Source organism: Coccinella septempunctata, chromosome 5 (genome assembly GCF_907165205.1).
Source record: "Coccinella septempunctata chromosome 5, icCocSept1.1, whole genome shotgun sequence".
Classification (NCBI taxonomy): Eukaryota; Metazoa; Arthropoda; class Insecta; order Coleoptera; family Coccinellidae; genus Coccinella; species Coccinella septempunctata.
The window spans coordinates 30,110,418-30,116,417 of NC_058193.1; the positions used below are offsets into that span (position 1 = coordinate 30,110,418).

Here is a 6,000-nt window from a genome sequence, read left to right on the forward strand (position 1 = left end):
ACAAAAAATTCGTGATTTAGGGTTCGAATTACTAGAACACCTCCCTTGTTCACTAGATTTGGCTCCATCCGTCTATCATCTCTTTCCTCAACTGAAAAAAAATTTTAAAGGTCGTAAATTTTCTTCCAATGAGGAAGTAATCAAAGCTGTGGAGTTCTGGTTTACAGAGCAAGAAGAAAAATTGTTTTTTAAAGGTCTAGAGATGTTGTAGGTTCGCTGTAATAAATGTATTCAATTAAGAGCAGAATATGTTGAGTAATAAAATATTTTGACATTGAAATTTTGTTCGGTTCTATAGTAGGCTAAGAATTTTTCAATATAACCTCGTAGTGCTGGCCAGGGCCATAGACTCGATTTCATAATGTTGTTGCAGAATGTAATCGCATAAGCAGTATCATAATTGAGACTCCTCGTCAGTATTCAATGCAGAACGTGTGAACCGTCCCTACGGAACCACGTAAAGAAAAATCCAATCTGACAAAAGCCCCCTGGGGCATCGTTGAAACTCGAGGTGTAAAGTTCATCCCTTGAAAGTCTGTTATTCATTCCAACAGTTATTAAAATAACCCGAGAACTCCACTCTGTAAATCATTAAATTCCCCCAGCCCTCTACGCATACCAAAGATGGCAAAGTAATCTCCTAAAGCCCACTGAAACACGCATTGGAGGACAAGTCCTTTTCAGCCCACTGTATGCGTCCTTTGTTGGTCTCCAACCGCTTCCTACCAGGAAGCAAAAGGCAGCGCTGAATCCTCTCATTGCCCACGGGTATTCGTTGATGCACGAGCGGTTTTGTCACGTGTAGAAAGTCGTCGGTGGAAGGGCAATTCGTTAGGCGCCCTGATTGTTCTTTTGAAGGTTCACTTGACATTCCGATGCGTTATGGCTTCCTTCCTGTTTTCTTTTCAATTTCGGGAAGATATACGACTTCATCCGGCCCAATTCAAGGCCAATATAGACGGGGGAAAGGTCGTGCCTAGAAGGGTTTGATAGAAGCAATAAACTGATATTGGTTATCGATGGGGTTGAAGTTAACAGATTGCGGGGTTGATTTTTAGGGTCCATGGGATGTTTACCAACTCACTGACGGAACTTGTGATGCTCAGGTGGTGATTTACGAAGATGGAAATTGTTTGTTGTTTTGTAATGGAATTCGAAGATAAAAAAGATCTCACAAGAGATGACCGTCTTCAGACGAATTTCCTCAAGATAGGTTTATTTTGATAAGAGCCAGTAGGACACACATGTCATGCATTTTCTTACCCTCCACTTGAGAGCTTACAGATAGTTCAATCCTTGAACATGCCTTCATTGTTTCTCTAGGATTATACCCGAACAATACGTTCAATATCCATTTTGTATTCATCTGCTAGCTGAACTTTCATTGATGTCCGTATGACTTGCAGTTTCCTAAAATTGTACACTCAATGATCGTGAATGAAACAACTCAAAAGAAGCCAGCATTACTGACTTATTATGGTGAATATCACCATGTTGACGTTCATAAATCTTCTCAGATTCAGTGGTCAACATACGTTTGTTCATTGAAAGCATTAAAGAAGCGCAAAGTATAAAAAGTACCTGCGACGAAGTAGTGTCTTGGGATATCTTAGGATCTGGGTCCTGGTAAAATCAAACTTCTCTGCAACTTTTTATATTTGACAAATAGACTAGTGAAAAAGTAGGTTGTTGCAAAGGACTCCTCTTGAAACCCTTTCTAATTGCCATACATCACTAGGAAATATGTCCAATCTCATAACTTCCATGCATATAACAATTTCATTTGTAATATCTCTTTTGTTTTTGTTCTACTACCAATATTTTGAATTCAATCTCAATGATGACAGGTTGTTGAAATTGAATCAGTGATGAATTTAAGCTCCTTTTATAATGCTGTATTATGCTCTGGCTTCAATTCACTTATAAAGCTAATGAGAGGTATTCCAATGATAGAATTTTCTACAGTCAACTGTATCTTGGAAACGAAGCATTTCCAGACAAAGGCCTGAAAGAACTCCAGATATCTTGGGTAACAATATCACGAATTTCTTCACAATGTTTATAAAACAGCATGTATATCTGATACTGAATTATGGCCTACCTACTCTAAAGTGTTGAAATATTAATCGTATGCTGGCTTTTGCATTCATTTTCGACTAATCATATTCGAAACTATATTATGTAGAACGTGCAATATCTGTTCATCCGATCTGCTTGTTTTAATTTCATTCCAAATTATTTCGCAATACCTGTAAATGAATGGTACCAGATGTAATGGAAATTTAATGTAAATTTATGGTGGATCAATCCTTCACATTGAATTACATTTACAGCAGTTGTTAGTTAATTGTTTATGAAAAATTGATCTGAATTTCAGTTGAAAATAGAACCGATACGAATTATGGAATTCCCGAATTTTGATATTGCAGGTTTTATTGTTATTTACCATAAATGCTAAATTTTTAACTGTAACGGAAATTTATGAGAAAAATATAATAACAATCCAAACATAAGTAATTATGTAGATGCAATCGTGCAATTGTTGTGAAAAACTAAATTTTCACAATTTTTCTTATACATAAGTCGTACAGTGTGGTGTTGAAATACAACATTGAGTTTCTTCTCTGAAGTCTGGATTATATTGCCAAGTATCGGCTACAGCAAATTCACAATTCATACTGCAATTTAATTTCCGAGCTGAGATCATTCGATATGGCTTCCAACAAAATTAACGAGCTAGAGTAGATTCACAATTTGATCACGCTTCATATGGCGATATCGATTTTTCATAATTTCATCAGGTATGGACATATTATGTAGCATCAGTCTTCATTTACCATCAAAGCTGTTGGATTTTTAGAGAATTCAAATTTTTTTTCTAATAGTGGTTGATTGAATCCACTCTATGAAATACACTAGTGCCCGATGAAGTAAAGGAAATTGCGAATGAAAATATTTTTGTTAAACTGATGGGGAAATAATGGCATGCAGACGAATAATGTTCTGGAAAAAGTATCGTTAACTTTTCATGAGTTACATTAATCCCTCTCTTCTCTAAAGTCGTTTACCTAGTTGGTGGTAAGAACCCAAAAATCCATGCAGATCATGACATCGTTGACCCCATTAAAAGGACTAGGGGTTTGCCACAATTAGGTCGAGCGAATTGATTCTTGAATTGACTCATAAAACAATCCGAAGATCCGAACCCCATCCAGTGCCGGATCTAGGGGACCTCTCAAAAGACGATTTTTGACCAAAATACATGTATCTATTATTATTTTACAAATTGAGGCCGAAATATAGCAATTGTGCTAGGAATGATAAAACACCGAGAAATGCGTTCACATTTTGGGTATTCGGTATTTATCTACAAAATATGTGGTTACTTGCTTTAGTAGCTTAAGTTTTTTCTTCACGAAAGTTCTTGAGAATCTTTATGAATTGGTCTCTTCTGAGGATTTGAATTTCTTGGTATTTTATCACCCTCAGCACTATTCAGGAATACTAGGCCATAATTTCGGTACGTATTACTCACTATCTATTGAGAGTCGAACAGATCTATCTTTCAAAAAAAATTACATCGAAACGGTTAATCTTTGTTTGATACACAAGGTGCGTCTTTGACTCGTACAGATATTTTAACAGTAGATTTCTGAGGTCACAAGAAATACTTTTTTCATCCAACATTTTTTTCGTTTCGCCCTAGATAAAAGAAATAGCCTTTTTAAGTTTTCATAATGAAAATGGAATAATGTAAAAATAAAATTCCCCACAGAATGACGTGCTAAATCTATGGCACTACACATCAGTGGATCTGATTCTTCATAGTTCAGTGATATTTTTCATTTTTGAATATCAAATTACTCGAAAACTTTCATTTTCTAAAATGTTCAATTATTCATCTGTGATTCAACTTTATATGTGGTCGAAATTTTTATTCTTAAAATCATATCATTCGATAGAATCGTTTGTGAGATATAACTGGAAATTAGATTTTTGTGTGGATTTTCAACAGCTTCTATCTTATCAACCGAACCGAATTGGAAACGGTAAAGAGGAAAGGTATTTCTTTTGACCCCAGGAATCTTGTGTTAAAATATATGTACAAGTAAAAGACCCTGTACAGACAAACTTTCTGAAGAGGGTAACTCATTCCTTGAAAGCTATTTTTTGGTGAATCCAAAAAATCAAAGAAGTATAAGCAAAAAAGAATCTATATACAGGATGAGTCTTCGACAAGTACAAATATTTCAACAGTAGATTCTTGAGGTCGAAAGAAACACTTGTTTGCTATGCCATTTTTTCCGATTGGGCCCTGATAGAAGATATATCCATTTTAAGTTTTCATAATGAGCTGTGCCACCCTTGGAAAAACAAAAATTACCTTCAGAATAACTAAATAAATCTGTGACACTACACATCGATGGATCTTTTAAACAAAGTTGGAAAATGGGATTTACGTAAAGGATGCCAAATCACCATCGAGTGTTTTAAGAAACTGTAGCGTCCGGTTCATGGGCCGTCCAATTCAAAGGAAATCTCCCCTATTCAGCACCTAATTTTTCGAATTTCCAGATACAAAACGTCCAAATATTCATTAGATAGCTTCCAAGTTAGTTTCAAGAGTTGGGTTTTTCGAATTTCTTGTATTTTTATGGTACGTAACGGTCATAATGAGAAAACTTGAAGATGTGGGTGCTATCTTGTGTCCGAAAAAGCTGGGAGCCCGGAAACCAGGAGGCCAGTATAAGCGGTTTAAGGATACAATCCCTAAAATCAGTTAATGCCAATCATAACTGGGAACACCTAGCGTTAGACAGGTCACAGTGAAGGTCTATGGTGCACAGTTATAATGGAGACTCGAAAAGAATACAGCGGCGGCCAGATCTGGTTGGTGAGTATCCATGCCCAGAGTGTGGAAGGATCTGTAGGTCTCGGTTGGGTCTCTTCAGTCACAGGAGGGCACACAGTCGCAATTAGCACTAAGAAATTATATGTCTGTTTTTTTTTATGTCTTTTTGTAGATTTATTCCCGGTAACGGGATACAGCAATGAATGAATGATTGAGTGTCCGAAAAAAATTCATCAAGTAAATGAAAAACTATATTTCGAAATTCAATTCATTCGTTGAAACCGTTTATGAGATAGAACTAAAAATAACATTTCTTCATAGTTTTTTAACAGCCTCTATCTTTCAAACCGATCCGATACGGAAAAAATGGTAACAGAAGGAAATATTTCTTTTGACCTCAAGAATCTACTGTTAAATTATTTGTACGAGTTAAGGACTCACACCCTGTATATTATTGTGGTAGTCATGTTGAAACACCTCATTAAGTATAAGTTCATTAGACCAAGGCCACTTATTTTTGGTGTTTTAGTATCCCCAGAAAATTGCTTGAATCACCCCGTATAAAATATAATTAATGGGGGAGAGTAGGAGGGGACTTTCAAAAATTCTACAAAGAGGTGCCCAGGAGATGCCAAGCCCGCCAATGTCCCCAACACCCCTAATACTCACATCGCAGTCCGTATCCACAAACCGCCCACTCTGCCGCCAACCCGATAAAAACGTCTTCTTCTTAACAACACTTTATATCAGAGTCGCGTCGCGACGCCCGAAAACGTGCAACTGGAATTTTCTCTGAAAACCCTGTTATCCGCCACGCGAACCGTCAGACACTGAGGGATGCTGGGGCGCGCGTCAGCTCTTGGCGTCGAAGAACCGTCGCACCGGTGGGCGGCAGAGGCGCGCCACCCCCCGAACTCGAAATCCATGTCAGTGGAACAACGGATGAGGTTGAAACTTCCCCGATAAATGTTTCCGGCCCAGGCGCTAGCATCCTGCCATTTTTCCACAAACGGGGTCCCGCGGCCCGCGTTTTTTTGGCTAAGCCGGGACCTGTTGATGACTGGGGCGGAAGCGATCCAATAGATAAGCAGGTCTGAGCAGTTCCGGAGTATCGAAAACCGTAAAGGAAACTGTTAAACCGGAGAAAA

General features: G+C 37.7%; 1 protein-coding gene across 1 annotated transcript in view; it reads right to left on the reverse strand.

Moving 5' to 3' along the window:
- LOC123314107 overlaps positions 1 to 5,651 on the reverse strand; it is a 28,411-nt gene extending 22,760 nt beyond the window's left edge. The window contains exon 1 of the mRNA XM_044899224.1: positions 5,522 to 5,651. The gene's annotated coding sequence lies outside the window, so the exon portion shown is untranslated. The remainder of the gene's footprint in view (positions 1 to 5,521) is intronic.
- Between the last annotated feature and the right edge of the window lie 349 nt (positions 5,652 to 6,000).